We start from the raw sequence: 20,411 nt of genomic DNA on the forward strand, positions 1-20,411 counted from the left end.
TGGCAGCACAACGGCCCATGGATGCCCGGCCATAGAAATACTCATGGCGGCCTTCATGCATGCTCTGGTCTTTATGGTATTTTCTGGCTCAGGGATGGGAAAATTCATTTTAAAAAGAAAGAAGAAAAAAGAAAAAAAAAAAAAAAGGAAAACTCTCTTCATTAGAGAGGAAACCCTTAAAAGATGCCATCTAATTGCCGACACTCAGTCTTCCTAAGCACAGCCTCGTCAACTTGGCCAACAGCCTGAACAATGCTCTTGAGCAGATATGCTTTATGCTGGCAACATACATGTGACAGCTATACAAAAGGAAGTCAGGCAAAGAGGATCATAACTGGACCGAGGCACCCCCAGGGTCTTGCTACAAAGGGAGATGAACCACAGTAGAATGCCTGTTACCTGTTCAGCACCGCAGTCCCCAGGCTGGCTTCTGCTCTGATCAGATGTCTAAAATCATCCAGGTTTCCACTATGAGGCCATTGGCCCCATGCTCTCCAAGGAAATCTACACCCGATGAAGGGAAAGCCAAGCAGGATTCATTGTGAGGGCTCCGTGCTGAGCTCTGCCTCACCCCTCTCCCGTGCCTCCCCTGCAGTGATCCTCCAAGGCTCACAGAGCCATCCGTTGAGAGGCTCACTTCTGTTTGAAAAACAAGAAGCGATTTCCTGGTCCTCTTCCCCGGATGGCGTGCATGATTTCCCTTACGCCCATGGGAAGTCCTTCAGATCCTTCTTATCTAGAAACCTCTCCGCTGAGTGGCCAGACTTGTTTGGCCAATGCCCCTAGTTCTTGCTTTTCTTTCACCAAAGGAAAAAAATCAGAAAAATGAAACCAAAGCAAACTCCAAAGGGGTTAGAGCTGAGGAGCGGTGTAGGATGCACTGTTTCAACCTTTGAAAGATGTTCACTAAATCAGACTGTGTTTTCAGAGTGGAAGGAAAGTAGAATTATTGATGAGTTCTTATTTCTGGTAGCATCAAGAAGTCAGAGAATTTTTTTAAAAATCCCCAGAATATGAAAAGACCTAAAGATACTCTTAGCCCCAGCGCTGGGAGAGCTGCACTTCAAATCTGCCACATTAAGGGAACTGTGGGCACCTGGCTGGCTCAGTCGGCTAAGCGTCCTACTCTTGATCTCGGCACAGGTCGTGATCTCACAGTTCCTGAGTTCAAGTCCCACATCATCAGGCCCCAAGCTGATGGCGCGGAGTCTGCTTGGGTTTCTGTCTCTCCTTCTCTCTTCCCCTCCCCTCCTCGTGCTCTCCTTCTCTCTCAAAGTAAATACATTAATTTTAAAAAAAGATTTAAAACAACTAGTTCTCTCGGAGTTCCAGGAACACTCTGGATGCTTACGCATCCAATGCTGCGATGCTTCAAATATCATCTTGATAACAGCACTAGTATTTAAAGACAAGGAGATACATGGAAAAGGGCCGGTTGGCAGGCTGTATTCAGGTTGTTGTGTTTAAAGATGAATTATAATCAGAGTTTTGAGCTGGAAGTGACCTACCCATCCTCATTTTACAAGTCAGGCACCTGTGAGCTGGGGAGAAACAGCGACTTGCCCGCGGTCAGAACACAGATGAGATGTGATAGATTATCACTTTTGTTCTCATGCTTTAGTGTGGGGAATGTTGTTCAGGTAGCCCTCCTCTGGACCCCTTCCCGTGGAAAGGCTGAGGCACGAGGCCTGGGCTGGGCTCGGCCAGTGTCAGACTGTAGGGATTCAGACTGTATTCCCATGGGTTTCTATTTATGTGGCCTCGTACACATGACAGCACGTCGCTGAGACTTGGTTTTATTGTGTGTGAAAGTGGCTAACACCACCGCTGAACGTACAGGCTCCCGTGAGAACCTGGTATAGAGAAGGAGAACTGTTACTATCTGGGGCCCCGGGCTCTAATCCTACAAGCTCATACTCTTTTCCTATCCCACACCATCTCTCTCCCCTTCTCGCCCACCTTCCCATCTGGTCAAAGCTATCCCCGGGGCGCCCGCATGGCTCAGTCTGTCGGGCATCCGACTCTTGGTCTCGGCTGAGGTCATGACTCCGTGGTGTGTGAGTCTGAGCCCCGCATCAGTCTCTGTGCTGACAGCGTGGAGCCTGCTTGGGATTCTCTTTCTCCCTCTCTCTCTCTCTCTGCCCCTCCCCTGCTTGGTCTCTCTGTCTCTCTCAAAAAATAAGTAAATACGCTTAGAAAAAGCTATCAACCGTAGGCATGTTGACAACTACCAGTCGTAATCAGTCCTGAGACAAAAGTGAACAATTTTGACCAAAAAAGAGGATAAACTTGCTATGATGAGCGCCGGGGCTTCTATGGAAGTGATGAATCACTGAATCATGCCCCCGAAACTAATATCACACTGTATGTTAACTAACTGGAATTTCAATAAAACCTTAAAAACAAACAAGGAAATATCGGACATCCCAATACAGTTGTGACTCTCACTTGCAAAAACAAAAGATGAACCGTCACAATATTACTCTACCTCTCGGTAGTGATTCTCAGTTGTATTCTCCAGTTAGCTTCACGTCGTCGTGGGCGGACTTGGCGTTTGCCCGCCACAGTCGACCCTCCACTTCCTCCTTGCTGCCAGCCCAGGCTGGCTGGGGAACTCAGGGAAGGCAACCTGGCTGTCTCGGGCCGGGTGGGCATCGTGATTGGTCTAAAGCATGCAGATCTCATTTTCCTTGCCGGACATTGGGGCATGCTTGGACACGAAGCCAAGTGAGGACGCACATTACCTCTGGATTCACCCTTAGTGGGGCAATAAAAGCCCTTATTATTTAATCCGGTTCCAGTTGGGTTTTCTGTTATTTGTAGCTAAAAGCTAAAAATCATAACCTGGTGAATCACGATGAAGACTAGATCTTTTGAGCCTATCTGTAATACTACTCTTGGCCTAAGCAAATATTAGGAGGAGTATTAAAACACATACGCATGGAGCCAAATAGCTTCAAATCATATCCTAAAATATTCCAAATTAATTTCCTATGCTAAATATACGAAGTATTGACTTTTTCTGTAAGGAATGGATAGAGATACTCTAGATTCTTTATTACACTAAAAATCCAGAATACTAAATGTACGTAGTGGAAAAGCGCCCAGGTCTTGAAAGCCCAGAGTAGGATGGTGGTGAGAGTGCCGACCCCAGATCTGCTAATAGCTCTGTGCAACCTCAACAGGTTATTAGTCCTTCTGCACCTCAGTGTCCTCATTTATAGAATCGGAGTAATAATAATACCTACCTAAGGGTCGCTGTGAAGATTAAAATGCTTGCAAGAGTGCCTGGCACATAGAGAGATGGTGTAAGTGTTGGCTACTGTTATCTCTACTGAAAAGAAATTTTTGTTGTAATAATAGCTGTGCATGTGGATTTGGTATTCTCCTTTGCTTTCTGCTAGCGTTGATTTCTTTCTTTCTTTCTTTCTTTCTCTCTTTCTTTCTTTCTTTCTTTCTTTCTTTCTTTCTTTCTTTTTCCTTTCTTTCTAGAGCACAAGCAGGGGAGAGAGGCAGAAGGAGAGGGAGAAAGAATCTTAAGCAAGCTCTACACTCAGCACGGAGCCCAATGTGATGTTCGATCTCACGACCCTGGGATCATGACCTGAGCAGAAATCAAGAGTCAGAGACTCAACTGACTGAGCCACCCAAGGTGCCCAGAGATTGGCACTTTGAAGAGGACTTTGGTATACATCTTGTTTTCATCATGATATTTGGTTCCTTTGGGGGTGACTTGAATGTAGATTAGGACAAATGTAGGTGTGTTGGAGAAGAATGAAGAAACAATAGGAGGAAACTGGACGTGGATGTGGTAGTTATAAAGGATGCTGAAAGAATTTTACTGGCTGACCGCTTTGGAAAAGGATTGCAGGCTAGAAGTAAATGTCAGGTGGCCCGTTAGCCCACTCCAGGTGAAAGGGAAGTTTGCAGACCTCAGACTTACAAAACAAGTAATGATACCAGGGAGCTTGACTTGCATCCATCTTACCTTAAGATGGGGTAAGATCTGTTGGGGCGCCTGGGTGGTTCAGTCGGTTAAACATCCTACTCTTGACTTCGGCTCAGGTCATGACCTCATGGCTCATGAGTTCGAGCTCTGCATTTGGCTTCAGGGTGGCAGTGTGGACCCTGCTTGGGACTCTCTTTCTCCCTCCCTGCCCCTCTGTGATTGCTTGTGCATACACACACACACACACTCTCTCTCTCTCTCAAAATAAATAAACTAAAAACAACACACAAATTTAAAAAACACCCGCTGTCAGAGTGAGCTCTCAGTAAATGCTTCTTTTAAAATGCTCCAAGACTTCCTGCTTTGGGTGGGTTGGGAGCGGGCTGTAGGCACAGTTGGCTCTCTGACATGGAACGGGGCGTTGTCAAGGTGGCTGTTCCTTTGCTTCCCTGAGGAGCAATTCCTCTCTCACCCACAGTCCCGTTTGTTGCTAGGAACACTCTGTGCTTGTCCCCACTCACTTTACAATGAAAACAAAGACAAATAAAAAATGGAACCACCATATGGTCTCGGCTGCAACCCAGAATCAGCTGCCGACGGGGAGACTTTGCCCTGTCACAGCTAAGGATTCAAGTGGCTGTGACAGAAGCCCTTCTCCTGAATTCTAAGATGTTGGAGTTGGCGGAAAGATGAACCCAAGCTTCTTCAACCATTCTTCAGTGGTGCAGCCAGAGTAACTAACTCACCAGTCATGTTATATATGTTTGTTGGCATGACATGTCTCTTAGGACTTGAGGGTATAACCTCATTCCGTACAGAGCTGTTTTCTCAGGCAGAAATGTCAGCCCCAAATTAATGCACATTCCCAGCAGGCTCCAGGCTGTTTCACTGCTCTGCCCTTCCCTCTTGCTCACCTGGGTAACTTCTAGTCTCCTTTTAAGTTATAGGTGTTATTTATTCCAAGGACCCTCCTTGCCCTCCCAGCCTGGGACACATGTTCCTTCTCCCTGGACCCATAATACCAGGTACATGTCTTTTTGCAATTACCTCACTGCATCCAAATGATTATTTTGATGGATTGACTTTAAGCAGCCTGAGGGCAGAGACTAGTATTATTTATTGTATGCCTAGCAACCAGTCTAGTGCTGGCATATAGTAGATGATCAATAAAAGCAAAAGGAAAATGAAACTTCCCCACCTCGGTTTCCATTGCTGGTTGCCCCTGTTAACATTGGCATGTTCCCTGACCCTGTCTTTGCAACTCTTCTGTGTTGACACTTATTTCCCACATGATCTCCAGCAGTTTTATGGTTTAAATCTTTGTGCTGATGACTTTCAAATGCATATCTCTATCACGGACTTCTCTCCTGATTTCCAGACCCATATATGCAACTGTCTACTTTGTATCTGGATATCCAGTAGGATCTCAAACTGAACATGACCAAACTAAAGTCCTGATCTGCCCTCCCAAACTAGCATTTCCAACAGTCTCTCCCATCGTAGTAAAGGACATGGCCATCCTTCCAGGTTGTCCAGACCACAACTCTAAGAGTCATCCTTAAGCTCCCCCTCGTACACTCTATATAATTTGTCATCAAATCCTATCATCTCTACCTTCCAAATATCCACATGATTGGGCATTTCTTACCTTTTGCATCACTATCATTCTCATCGAGCCATCATTGTCTCTTGACCGCATTATTATCACTGCCTTTAATTGGTGTCTGTGCAAGAATGCAGTTAGAATCGTCCTCACAAAAAGTACGTTATGTGATGCCCAGCTACACTCAGCAATCCTGTGCTCCCATCTCTCACGGTCAAACTGAAAGTTCCTTCAGTGGCCTGCAATGCCTACACCCCCCACATCTGTGGGCCTCCCACTGTTTCTTCCTTTAATTCCTCTCCTACTTCTCTCCCCTTGGTCACATTGCTCCTCCTTGCGAGCCAGGCACAATTCCGTCTCAGAGTCTTGGCACTGGCCTGTACTCTTTGCCTGGAATGCTCTTTGCCTAGATATCCTCACATCTCCCTCCTCGACCTCATTCCCACCTTTGTCCAAACAGCGCTTTCGTAGTGGGGCCTCTGCCAATTGTCATAGTTCATAGTTCAGCCTTTCCGATCCTCCCGCCCCGATCAACTTTTTCCCGCATCACATATCACTTCTCGAGCATTCTAACGTAGTTATTTGTTGTGTTTCTTGTCTGTTTCCATCTTTCATCCCCCTCTCTAGCATGTAAGCTCCTTGAGGGCAGGGATGCTTATTTTGTTCATTAAAACAGAGTACTTGAAAGGGTCACACACAAAGTCATGAATGCCACAGCATTACTATATACACAGCAGAAGTACGTCCAAAAGTACATAATGGTTCAACTTGCAAAACACTCCCACCTTCATGTCTTGGCAGGGTAAGCCCTGGTTTTTTAATCTACAACCAGATGTTGGTAACCCTTTTGACCCCGTGCGGCCCGGGGTCAGCTCTCTTTTGGTGTTTCTATATCAAGGCCAGGAAAATTCCCCTCTGGCACTGACCTGTCCTTATGCAAGGAAGGAACCAACAAATAATCGGTCAGTTTTATAGTATACAAATGGTCTTATTCTTATCTTTTGTGTGTGTATCTTGGCAAAGTCTCTGCTAATTGAAGTTGGTCAGATTTACAGTCAGCTGGGGACTCTCAGGTTTAATCTGCACGTGCTGTTACTGGGTCCATTCCACCAATAGAGTTATTACACCTTCTTTGTGTTCGTGTCTTTCAGATACTTAGATTAGTTTGCTATGGAAGATCCCAAAGCTTCCATCTTTTGAACCAATTAGATACGGTTGACAGCTCCAGTGGACCCACCTTCTTATGCTTCCAGTGATGGCTCTGGGTTCTGTCAGAAATGCAAAGCACAAAGGCACACTCCAGATGGAACCCTGTTTTGCACTCCACACCCATCATTACTTTCCCTACATTTTCCCAGAAGAGGGAAGGGTAGCATATGGGAGACGTGGAGGCAGATTTAGGACATGGCTCCATAGAGATGTCATCAACAGCCCTCCTTTGACCTTTATTGACCATTGCTTGGAGAGGGTTGACCATCAATGGAGAGGATGAGCCATCCCCAGCCTTCAGATTCCACCTTCAGTTCCCATAGGTGACATGTGATTCATAGAGCAGAAAGTCCTTGCAGATGCCCACAGCATGACATATGTCACCCACATGCTGCAGCTGTGATACACATGACATCAGTTATTGATTGACCAAATTTGTCATTGACTCCTCTCCCTTAAGTCCTTCCCTCAACGCTTCTGTCAGCATCACGGCAAAGAACAGGTTATTTGAGGACACGGGGATTCTTTCTTCCATTGGTCTTAGAAGGAATCTATTTAGAAAGCAGCTGCATTTACTAGAAAGTGCACATGTTCTGTCCACGCTCACTCCTGTTCTAACCTCTGCTTCTTCACTGTGTATCTGGGGAGCACATGCTCTGCTCTGCATCAGCAGGCAGCGTAGACCTCAGGTAACAGGGCCACCTGCAAACAGGTGGAAGGCCCGAGTTTGGGCCTGCAAAATCTTGTCCCCATAAGGGCAACTCCTATCCAGATTCCATTGCTCTCTGCTGTTTTCAGGGTCTCAGCACTCCTGACCCCAAAAGAAAATTTCCCTCATTTTTGCCTCTGATTGCAGAGGTAATTTCCTCAGATTTTATCAAGTTGATTAGCAGACAGCTATGATGCCAAACCCACTAGATAAATATGAGTTGAAGAGTTATCCAGGTGAGGATAAAAGTAAGAATCAAAGAATGTCATAGTAAAAGGAGTCCAGTGATCATTATTCCAGCTGTCTGATGTCAGAGGGACCTTGAGGGGCGACCAAGGTCATAACACCCAGTAGTGTCAGAGCCGGAACTGGAGTTTAGGCCTTCTGTCTCCCCATACAGGACTCTCAACATTGTGCCCTGGTGCCTGCCCCTCCCCTGACCCCGCTAGATACTGTACAGACATCTTTCCTCTTATGCCTAAATTGGGACAATTGCACAATACAGGATGGAGTAATGATTCCTGAGTAGAGAGAGAGACGATATTAAACTTGTGTTAAACTTGCAGACTTTTCTTTAGGATGTTTGGTTCACGTCATAATGAGTGCCTGACATGGTGCCTGAAATAAATCAGCCCAATTTTTCCAGCCCCTATATTCTTTCATGGAAGACAGTTCAATGTTGAAAGTTCAATGTTCTTTTTAACAAACTGGAACGTAGCTGCACTGAGAGTGTAGTGAATGGCACCGTAGTGGTCTGGAATATATGGGGCCAGGTGACATCAGTAGTATAGGCTGTCACGACTGTGGCAGGATTTGAGAAGCAACAGAAAAATCTCCAGTGAGTTGTATAGAAGCTTGAATTAGTGTAGGTCATCGAGGAAACTTTCATACGGAAGAGACTCAAGATACCAGAGGGGGATGAAGCTAGAGAGAAGTGGGGAACACAGAGGTTGTATTTCAGACAGCGGTTCTTATCTGCATCTGGGGGCAGACCTATAACATCAGGACAGCCTTCTGCTAATTGTTGGTGGAATTGCTACCATCACATAGCCTGACAATCCCCAAAATGGCCGCTTCATACCTTCTCTTCTCTCCTCACTCTTTGCAGGAGCCTTGTCTCATACTTCATTGAGAAAACAGAATCAATCAAATGGGAATGTTCATCCCCCCACACACAAACTTTCAACCCTCTTGCACCTGCACTGCCCTCTCTGGCCCTCCCTCCGGGTTGAGAGGATGTGTCCCTGCTCCTCCTGATGGCTTGCCTCTTCCTCCACTTGGCTCTGGGTCCCATTTCCTCTTCCTCAGCACTGGATCAGTCCCAACAGCACACAAACATGCTCCAGAATCTCTCTTCATATGTCTCTCTCTCTCTCTCTGTTGCCATTGACTGCAACGTTTTCCTGCTCACCATTATAGCAAATTTTGAGCAGAGAGCTGAGTGCATAGATTTTGTCTCCACATTCTCACTCTTCTTCTCTGGCCCCAAATTCAATCAAATCAATCTTCCTCCACTGGTACAGCTGACCTTTTACAATGTAGAGGTTTAGGGGCACTGACCCCCTGCTCAGCTGAAAATCTGCAAATAACTTCTGACTCCCCCAGAATTTAACTACTAATAGCCTACTCTTGACTGGAAGCCTTCCTGTAACAGAAACAGGTGGTTAACACATATTCTGTATGCTATGTGTAGTATTTATTGTGTTCTTACAATAAAGTAAACCAGAGAAAAGAAAATGTTCTTTAAAAAGTCATGTGGAGAAGAAAATATACTTATAGTAATGTACTGTATTTCTCAAAAAAAAATCCATGTATAAATGGACTTGTTCAGTTCAAATCCCTGTTGTTCAAGGGTCAACTGTACTGCACAAAGGGGCTTTCACGGTGTTCACCATGGCTTCCACGTCACCCTAGTCAATGGTCCATTGGCTGGCCTCACCTTCCTTGACTCGCAACACCATTTGACAGAGTTGGCCACTCCCTCCTTGAAACCCAGTATTCTGGCTTCTGTGACACCCACTCTTCTGGCGTTCCTCCTACTTCATTGGTTCCTCCTCTCAATCTCCTTTGTGGCCTTTCTTCCTCTATCTGATGTTTAAAAGTTGGCGTGCCCCAGATTTGGTCCAGGGTCCCACCTGTCCCTTCTCACCTGTGCTTTCTTCCAGGCAACCTCATCTGGCTCCATACTGGGAAGAACATTCATGCACAAGAGCAAAATAAAGATCTTTTTAGACATATAAAGACTGAAAAAGTTTTCATCTCACTGACTCTGGCTGAAAGTACTACAAAAATAGGGTGAAAATATTTTTTGCGCCATGGACTCCTTTGGGCATCTGGTCAGGACTATTGATCATCCTTCTTGGGATTATGTTTTTAAATGCGTTAAAACAACAACTACAAAAATAAAAAATAAATGCATAAAACAAAATACATAGGGTTACAAAGGAAAATAATTACCTTGCAATGTGCTTATCAAGATATTAAAACATAATGTGACTTAGTAATACACTGACTTCTTTGTTAATATATTCAGTTAAAAGATTTAATGGTGCAAATTTAATAACTACACAATTTTAAGTGGTAATGAAAATAAACTGGAGTTTAAGGATCTGCAACCTAGTGATGTGATATAAAATTATCTGGAATTTTTATTGGAGACAAAGTCATATGTACAGCAAATATTACAGTGATGTGCTGTCTATGTTTCTAATTAAAGGAAGTCCTAAATTTCAATCAGGGGTTAGTGAAAATAAAGGCACTTTCTCATTCAAGTTCACAGACTCCCTCAATTTTACTCATATGGCATCCATGTACCTAGGTTAAGGGTGTATTTAAGAAAGAGGGAAATTGAACACTCAAGAACTGAAAGTTTAAGAACTATCTTTAAACTATTAGTTTTAAAAATTATTAGTTAAAAATGACTAACTTACAGAGGGGATTATAAAAGAAAATATGAACTAAAATACTAGGTAACTGTGAAAAGGAACATGGTAGGTGTTCAATTAATATTTGCTTAATGAACAAACCGACCGAGAGGAGATTGGTTTTATCATCCTGTCTTTTTCAGCTGGCCAGATACACACCATCAGGGGATTCAGTACTTCCAAAGGCAAGGTCACAGCATGGTTTTGCTAATACACTGTGCACACTAATGCCCCCTGCATGACTCCCTGCTTGTTACTAGGGTTACAGGAGCCCATCTACACGAAAGGGAAGATACTCCATCATCTTAGCCAAACAGTGGAAGTAATTTCTGAGGTAGGGCTAGAAATCCCTGGCACATAACAGATGCTCAATAAAATGTCCAAGACCCGCAATATGAAGGTAACACTAATAGGCCAATAGCAGCTCTGGTCAACCAGAGAAGGCCACTCTGTGGCAAAAGTTGCCACCCCTCCCCCCAAGTATACATCTCACCTCCTCCAGAGTCACTGCTCTCAGCTTCTGCTTCACATCTAACAGTTATGGCTCTAAACTAACACTTCTCTCAATGCTTCAAAAGAATAACGCGTCCTTTTTAAATGCCTTTTCAAGAATATATAATATGTCAGGCACAATGACAGTGTTTGCTTGAGAAAGAAATCGGAAAGAGACTGGTCGACGCCTGTGTCTGTGAAGAACAACAAAGACTCTGAAATTCAGCCCCGTTGAGGAGAAGCATAAAATTGGGGGCAGCAGGGTTGAGAATGGAAAATAAATCACAAATGAAAATTAATCAGAGCTTCTTAAGTTAAACACCCTGGGGAAAGGAAGAATGTGCCTTTTAAAAGCACAGAGATGCAGAACGCTGAAAAATGACAGAGCTCATGAGCTCCGGGAAACCCAACTATTCCATAGTTAGCAAGATCTTGTTAGACCAAGAACACCACGTTTTATGTCACCTGTAGTGAACTACTTTTAACGAAAATGGTAAGGACACATGATTTCCAGATATCACCCCTACTACTCAGTCAAATGGCTCCTGTTCAAAACAACTTGTTTGTGTTAATGTTGGGGAAACCATCAGTGGTTCACTTCGAGTGGCTTAAAAGTAGATTTATTAAATTCCCCATGTCCCCGAATCTAAGCCACGGATATGGCATCGCTTTGGCACCCTGTTTACTCACCGATCTGTTCCCGTTTCATACCATTATGGCAAACCGAGAGTCTGTCTGACCTTCTAGTTGGCCCGGTAGTTGAGTTGCTCTGGGTTCCAGCCTGCACTTTTTGAGTTTTTTCAGAAATAGATGGGTAAGACATTAGGGGAAAGGTGCTCATGGAGGCTGCTACTGCCCTTTGAAGTGGCCTACCATCGGGCACATGGTCACCCTAATTCATGGAAGCTGCCCATCTCTCCACAGCTCCATGGTCCATCCCAGGACAACGCGGGGTCTAGGTTTCCAAGTTCAAGACATCTCCTAAATACCTTACTTCTGTAAGTCAGACTATGCCTCTAGACACCACAAAACTATTTTTAGACCTCATACATAGCACACGAAACACAGCTACATATCAACAAGGACATGATTATTCCAGGTCCTCACCCCTTATATTTGCTTCATTTGACTTGGAATGTTAAGAGAGGGAAAACCACATATTATTTTTAGTCTTTTCCTGAATTCCTCTAATGTTCAATTTTCCATTTTTAAGGCCATTGAGATCTGAGCTTTGTGCTTTACGTGACAGCATATATACACAGTTAGGGTGCACTTCTGTCTGGGACTCTCTAGTTGAACCTGCTGGGCTCTCACCAAATATGGGCCCTCTTATGAATGACCTCTGGTCTTTGGATCACTTACTAGTAAGTTGGAAATGCTCCCACACTGTCCCTTCTTAAGTGCCAGAGCCACCTTACACATCAGGTGCCTGTCCCGGGATTATTTATGTGCACTACTGGGAATAATATTTGAGTATATTTCTATGTTTAAAGCAAAATTTTCCAGGAACCAAGAAATGACCAAGAGAGAATTGGTTCCCTAAACCCACTAATACACAAACACACACGCACACACACGTATACCCATGCCACACTCCTCCTTCTCCGCATTGCGAAACCAGAGAGAAGAGGTAGCAGCCAGCTCAGGGCATTTTGGACCATGGGCACATCCAGCATGTTTGATTTCTGGACCAGATCTTTCACTAGCCCCTCCCTTTTTTAGAGGAGAACACTATTTTCAGTACTAATCCGTACTTTCTTGATTAAATCATTCAGATTTAAAACAACTAAGAAAAGAAAACGTTTCACTTGAAAATATTAAAATTCAATACAACATTTCAAGGGGAACTAAAATTTGTATCTGCCAGATGAAGAGAGTGCAATCTGCAGTCTGCACTCAGCTTCACTGTTTTAAATTTTAAACACGAATAAAAACTCAGTGTGGTCCCGTAGAGTAACAGAATTGAAGCGACTCCCATTCAGTTTCTTTGTCTATACAACCACCCTGTTAACCTTGTTCATTTTTTTTAAGGTTTGTTTATTTTTGAGAGAGAGAGTGAACGCAGGGGAGGAGGCAGAGAGAGATGGGGACAGAGGATCCAAAGCAGGCTCTGTGCTGACAGCAGAAAGCCCGCTGTGGGGATCGAACTCAAGAACCGTGAAATCATGAGCTGAGCTAAAGTTGGAAGCTCAACCGACTGAGCCACCCAGGCGCCCCATAACCTTGTTCATGGTTTATTTTTGAAAGAGAGAGAGAGAGACAGAGGATAAGCAGTGGAGGGGCAGAGAAGGACACGCAGAATCTGAAGCAGGATCCAAAAAAAAAAAAGGTAGTGTGTGGCTCTGATCAGTCAGAGGGAAACCAGCTTCAGCTTCACTTGACTTAAAGGAAGGAAGCAGGAAGCTCTGCTTGAGGACAGGGGTGAAGCCGTCCTCTGGGACCGGCTGTCCTATTACCTCCTGACCCCCTGTCTCTAATCGAGAACACGCACAGAGAGCAGAGCGTCTGCAGCACTTTCCACACCTCTCTCAAGATTAGAGACCACGTCTTGCACAAGAATCGATCCTTCTGGTTACTACTAAGTGTTTACGCCCTGTCAGGCAGTGGGTCGAGCCCCGAGGGAGCCTCACAACTGCCTAAGGGAGGAGCCACTGTTGTCCTATTTTAGAGGCAAGAAACTCAGTCTCCGAGCTGAGTTGGAGAGGATGGAACGCAGAGCAGCCTCATGGCCGAGGCCCCGTGTCCTGCCTCGGGTGGGGTTGAGCCCTCCCGGGACTCTAGCATCTGCGGGGCCTGGAGCACGACCCTCAGAACATCGTGGTTGTGCTGCTGGATGGACAGCGCTGGGGCCCATCTGTTGTTAGTCAAACCTAGCTGCCCGTAGAGCAAGATTTAGAAACGCATGAAGTGAACTTCGGGATAACTTACTACTATGATACGTGTGGGATCAGATGCCAGGTATCCTTCTCATTCTGTTCTTCTGGGTCTGCTGCCTGTGGCACCTGCCCCTCAGAATATCCCTTCCCACGGAAGCATTACATGCAAGGATGGATTTAAATATGGCAATAGCGACGTTGTGTGGATTCGCATCACGCACTCTACGTCATGGCTGAAATCCTCTTTTCGTATGTCTCTTCTTCTAAGTCGTGCGTCGTTCATTCATTCGTTCATTCATTCATTCAGCAAATATGTGTGAAAACCAGACACTAACCTAGACCCTGGAGTCAAGCATAGAACAGATAACTAAAACAGCTGTCCCTGAGTTCGCATTCTAGTTGGGGAAGAGTGCTGGCAAGCCTCCAGGTCCCCCTCTGCCCTTTGCTGCCCTGCTGTGTGCCCAGGAGGCCGACCCCACACCTCGTGGTGCCTTGTCATCTCAGAAGGGGATGGCAGGACCGGGAGGGTGGGAAATCCCAGCAGAAGGCTGCAGGATGGAAAGAAAGGGGAGCCAGCTACTTGCTCCCTCCTTTCCTTGCCGGGCTGCAGTTTTGGTAGGAGGCTGTGTTCCTCCACCCTCAGTCCAATTCTGGGGAGCTCCCTCCGCCCCAGCCACAGATGTCGCCAGTCTCCTCTGACACCCCAACATCAACCTTCTTGCCCCTTTGTGCCCCAGGGGAGGCAACCAAGGTCTTCTTGATGCTGCTGGTGCCCTGTTGACTTAACTGCCTCTACCTCTTTCAAGTAGCTTTTGACAATGTCATTTCTTTTTAATATAGACCAAAAAAAAAAAAAAGTTATATATCAGAGGAGCAAAAACGCTATGTAGAAACATAGAGCCCAGCAAGGGCAATAAAGTGTGTGTGTGGTGGGGGGTGGGGCGCCTGGGTGGCTCAGTCGGTTGGGCGGCCGACTACAGCTCAGGTCATGATCTCACGGTTCGTGAGTTCGAGCCCCGTGTCGGGCTCTGTCCTGAGCGCTCAGAGCCTGGAGCCTGCTTTCCGATTCTGTGTCTCCCTCTCTCTCTGCCCCTTCCCTGCTTGCTCTCAGTCTCTCTCTCTCTCTCTCTCTCTCTCAAAAATAATAAGCAATACAAATTTTTTTTTAAATGTGTGGTGTGCACGCATGTGTATGCACATGCACATGAGCTTGTGTGTTGGTGGGGGTGGCATGACGCCCCTCTTTCTTCCATGTTATTGAAAATCCCTTTTTGGACCCTTATCCCACCCTTACCTAGCCTCAGAGACTCAGACCTCTTGCTTTTGGGTTTCCTGCTGTGTCCTTTTTCCTTATGTGTCTTAAACAGAGCAGTTCAGACCAATCACAGCTTCTACTTCCCAGCGTGTGTCCCAGTCTTCCCAAGCAAAGTGCCCTCCATCAGTTACCATCCTACTTCCAAAGTGATGTTAGGAGGTATTGACAACCGTAAATGTTTTCTAGAACATGTAGTTTCTGAATAAACATGACTTACAGTTTACATGATTTAACACGATTTATAGTTTTGTGTGTTTGGGAGGCATGTAGGCTCTTTAACCATGGAGAGCCTGCCGGACAAGTTCCAATGTTTCTTCAGCACGTTCTTGCTGGAAGAATGATGATGCTCTGGGTGCCTTCTAAAGCACTGTGCTCTCTTTCCCTGCCTTTCTGGTGGCCTCATCCCACCCCCCACATGCCATTTCATGAGCAGAAAATCAGAGCTGAGCCTGATGGCTTCCCTCCCTCCCACATTCTGAGAGCCCTTGATGAATACTATTGACTGGAAAATAATTTCTGTGTATTTCTGTAAGTTTTTGTTCTTTCAAACATCTAGGAGGCTGATGATAGTGAGCAACTTGTGGGGTTGCTGCCAAAGTAGATGAGGCCACGGGAGGGGAGTTATTCTTCGATGGAGTTCAGGACTCAGTACCCTCCAAATATGGCATCTTGGCATATTGAATATTTTAAGCTGAAGGAATGTGAGAAAATGGCAGAAGCAGGAAGATCCCCTTGATTTTCCCCAGCCCTTCTCCCCTGGAGCAGATGAGAAGACCCTCATGGAAGAGGTACACCCTACCCCCCATACCCAAGATGGAAGGACACTGAGAAGACTGAGCAAGAAGGCCCTGCTGAGTCTCCGCCTTTAACTATACTTGGCTCATACTCTGTCCTACTACATCTTTCCATGGCTCTCCATCCACCACCATACCTGGCTCAAAGGCCCTCAGTTCTGTTTCTTCAGGCCCTCGTTTCTTTAGAAAGGCTTCCATATCATCTAAAACTTATGTTAAATAAATGTATATGCTTTATCCTGTTGTCTTTGTCAGTGTAATTTTCACACTCAGCCAGGGACCCATTTTTCCCCTACATTCCCAAGCCATGGATGAAACCTTGGAGCATACCTGCTCTTCTCACCATAAGAGGGAGCATCTTGGTGGATGTGAACCAGCACCTGAGACTAGGTCCTGGTGATTCTCATGGGGAGAGTGCTTGATAGCTCTTGGGGGTCTACTGACCAGGGCTTCCAGACCCTGCATGTGACCTTCTCCGGTGTCTCAGGATAGAGTCCAGAATCTTCATCATTAACAAGCTCTCTAGGTGGCTCTCGTATAAAATCAACTCTGAACACTTCTGTTCTAGGGACAACCAGCTATGTTCAACCACAAAGAGCTCCACAGTAAGCCCTCTCCTCTCCCCAAAGTTCACCTTATTTTTCTCCATTTTTCAGATCACATCAAAGCAGAAGTCTCAGGGACTCATTGCTCCCTCCTTTAATTAGGGGATCTTTTCTGCCTGTAGGTGTGGGAGTCTTGCTTGAACAGGGCAGTTGAGTGGTCAAGCTCTAGGTATCTGGATGGAGTCTAGGCAGGGATTAGAACTCAGGCAGCTCAAAAGTGTGGTGACGACATCGAGCAATGGGAGAGCACTGGCTACCCCATGAGTTTCTGGAGGCTCAGGGCAACTATCTAAGCAGACAACCAAATCGATATATTTGGGAGACTTTGACTAAAATCCTTATGTGAAAATTAAATAAAAGAGGGGATAGAGCACTCTGGTGCAAGCGTATCGTTTCTTGGGCTCAATGAAAGCCATTTTCTGCTTATTTCCTTTTTATACAGTTACTGTTAATTTCAATTATTTTTAGTAACTTCCCTTTGAGCTCATTGTTTATAACTCAAAAGTGATTTTCAGTGAATGCTGACTTTTGTTGTGAGGATATAGAATGCAGAGCTCTGGTAACTAATTTCGCTGGTAAACGAAGGGGCAAAATGGGGTAGTATAAAAAAAAATATCTTAAAATGGGTATTTAGCCCATTTCTTCCATTTGCAACCGAGATTGTCAATGGAACTGAATCTACTTTGGATGGATGAGGATGTCCAGATGCTTCCAAATATTCAGAATGGTTTTAATATTTTAATATTAAATATTTTAGATAGAGGAATTTTAATATTTTATTATTTTTATTTTAATATTATAGATAGAGGAATTTAAGCTACTGGACTGGTAATAAAACCCTCACAGAAACTTGGTTTTCTGTGATTCGTCTTTATTTCTGCTCTTGGGAGCCTCACTTTGATTCATCACTCATTTATGTTAATGATTGTTCATTTGGCCACTGGCTATTGTTCACATCAACCTTTTTCTTCTAGATCTTTGGTGTAAAAATTTAGTTTGTGACCATGACAGTAAAAAATGTACCTTTTTTTTTTTTTATTGTAAGTAAAAGGAAACATTAAACTTCCAGGATCCTTTCCTCTCCATCCACCCTTTCACCCCTCCTTTGTTTGGGGTGATTCTGGGTTTCCCAGCCTCTTCCTGCCATATCTTTCGAGGAGGAAATAACAAACTTTGGACATATGTTGGCCTTAGCCAGCTGGCCATACTCAAAGACACCAATCGCCTATTTCCACTGTTCACAGGCCATTCCGTAAAGACTCAGATTCAAACTGTTTTCAAAGGTAGAGAAACTTGCTTAAAAGCTGAGGCTGTAAAGCCCTCCAAAGGGACAAACCCTTGACTTAAGTGTTTGCTTGGGGCAACAAGTGACTTCCTGCTTTGCAAACAGAAGTTTCAAAGGGTTGATTGTTGAAATTCCAAAGAAACCTACAAGTCACCGTATTTTGAACCACTTACAGAGCAAAATGAGCCCGAATATGGGGAATATTTGGATTAAATTTGCTTCAACTACAGAAATATTTAGAAGTTAAAGGAGCATTATAGCAAAGAAAGTAAGAGAGTCATGCATCCTGGCAGGAATTGTCAAATTTTAATGCGGCTTAAGAATGACCCAAATAATTTTGTGTAAGTTCTTGGCTATATGATCAGAGATTCTTCCCAGTAGCAGCACGAACACCACCCGGGACTTTGTTAGAAATGCCAATTCTTGAGACTACTCAGACCTTCAGATTCTAAAATTCGGGGGGATAGGCCCAGAGATTGGTGTGGATCAATCAGCTCCCCAGAGGTGATTTTCAGGCACACAAAGTTTAATAACCACTGAGATACAGCATGATCTCTCTCTCTCTCTCTCTCTCTCTCTCTCTCTCTTTTTATACTGTTGCCTGGTTCCCAGGCCTAGGCCTTTTGTATCAAAACATTCAGAGAAACACTGGGGTACAGGTGTCACTTGCCTGACGCCCCCACGTGGTCCTTGAAGGCCCAAGTCAAGGTCATTCCCTCCAAGAACCTGCCTCTGACTCCCTCTGGTTGCATGTATACCTCTGCCCCTCACTACTCTGTCAAAGCACTTCCTGAACTGCACTGTAATGGTCTATTTGTGGGTTCTTCCTCTGCCCTGTGATCCCCCTTTCCCCGACTCTCACCCCCAAGGCCAGACCTTGTCTGTCTCCTGTTGTGCGCCTGGGACCCAGCACAGTGTTGCACATAGAGTAGGCTGGTGTTCAATCAGCGTTTGTTATGAATGAATCCTCCAGGCGGCACATGATTAGAGGCGCTTATAAGAGGTTAAGAGCAGGGGCTCTGGCACCAGAGTACCTAGGCTCAAGTCCCAGTGCTGCCATTGACTAGCTATGTAAGTTTAATCTCCCTGTTCCTCAGGGGTTGGCATTGATGACATTTTGTGATTATTAATCACCGCTCTGGCAGAGAAGCAACTCCACCACAGGGTATGTGCTGAGTGCCTTTCAAGAAATTGTTCCTGTACAATGTCACTTAATTTTCACCACAATTTGTGAACTGCTTGGCTAGTCCCATTTGAGAGAGGGAGGCTTAGAAAAGGTAATCAATTTGCCAAGCCTTCTTGAAAAACTCTATAGATTGGAGGGGTGCCTGGGTGGCTCAGTCGGTTAAGTGTCCACCTCTTGATTTCAGCTCAAGATCATGATTCTGGCGTCGTGGGATTGAGCCCTCCATCAGGCTCTGCACTGAGCGTGGAGCCTGCTGAAGATTCTCTCCCTCTGGGGGCCTGGGTGGCTCAGTCGGCTGAGCGTCTGACTGTGGCTCAGGTCATGGTCTCACAGTTCATGAGTTTGAGCCCCCACGTCGGGCTCTGTGCTGACAGCTCAGAGCCTGGAGCCTGCTTCAGATTCTGTGTCTCCCTCTCTCTGCCCCTCCCCGACTCATGCTTTGTCTCTCTCTGTCTCAAAAAATAAATAAAAACATTAAAAAAAATATTCTTTCCCTCTGCCCCTCTCCCCTGCTTGCATGTGTGCTCTCTCTCAAATAAAATATAAATAAATAAATAAATAAATAAATAAATAAATAAAATGGGTTCTGGAGGACAAGTAGTTTACTTGACAGAGAAGGGAGAAAAGAGGACTCTAGACAGAGGAATGGAGGGCAGCAGGGAGGTGGTATAGATGGAGGGGAGAAGGTGGTCCAGATCATGGCCATCAGGAAGGTATAGGGAGAGCAGACCGAAAGGAACCTACAAAGAAGACTGGGAAGGCCCAGCGAGGGAAGGAAGAGTGAGACCGTAGTGTCCTAGCAGGCAGGGACCAGACCGAGGGAGGTGGTCGTCAACAACTGCTGTGGGCAACAAAGCGAGATGTGTCCGGGGACACTGAGGTCAGAGAGAATCGTGGCAAGAGCATTCCTCAAGGTGCACGGGGGGAGGGCACATGGGAAGACAGAACAGAGCAGTTTTCAAGGTGCGTGGTTGGTGACGACTTGAAGACAGGCACATCCAAAATTCTTCAAAAATTTATTTGGCAAGAGAAATGGAAGATGAACGAGGAGTGTGGGGTGGGGAAGATCTGCTGTTCCTGTAGTTTTGAATTAAGAAGGACCTGAGTAGGGACATCTGGGTGGCTTGGTCGGTGGCTCAGTTCATGAGTTTGAGCCCCACATCGGGCTCTGTGCTGACGGCTCAGAGCCCGGAGCCCGCTTCGGATTCTGTGTCTCCCTCTCTCTCCCTGCTCTTCCCCCACTCGTGCTTTGTCTCTCTCTCCTTCAAAAATAAATAAAAAAAGAAGAAGGACCTGAGTAGAACTCAATAATAATGGGAAAGAGCCAATCACAGAGGAGAGTACCAAGGCCACTGGAGGTTCCTGGGAGGGAGAGGAGAGCTGGCCTCTGGATGCAGGGAAAGGTCATCTCTTCTCTTGAGACAGGAAAGGAGGAGGAAGAGTTGAGTGTTGAAAACGATCCTT

General features: G+C 45.3%; 1 protein-coding gene across 6 annotated transcripts in view; it reads right to left on the reverse strand.

Moving 5' to 3' along the window:
- ADGRF5 (adhesion G protein-coupled receptor F5) overlaps window positions 1–20,411 on the reverse strand; it is a 96,845-nt gene that overhangs the window by 68,436 nt on the left and 7,998 nt on the right. The window contains exon 1 of one of the 6 annotated variants that reach the window (XM_049653767.1): window positions 400–1,082. The exons of the other annotated variants lie outside the window; for them this stretch is intronic. The gene's annotated coding sequence lies outside the window, so the exon portion shown is untranslated. Of the gene's footprint in view, window positions 1–399; window positions 1,083–20,411 lie in introns of those variants that run through there. 6 annotated transcript variants of the gene reach the window in all.

This window comes from Panthera uncia (assembly GCF_023721935.1).
Source record: "Panthera uncia isolate 11264 chromosome B2 unlocalized genomic scaffold, Puncia_PCG_1.0 HiC_scaffold_24, whole genome shotgun sequence".
NCBI lineage: Eukaryota > Metazoa > Chordata > Mammalia > Carnivora > Felidae > Panthera > Panthera uncia.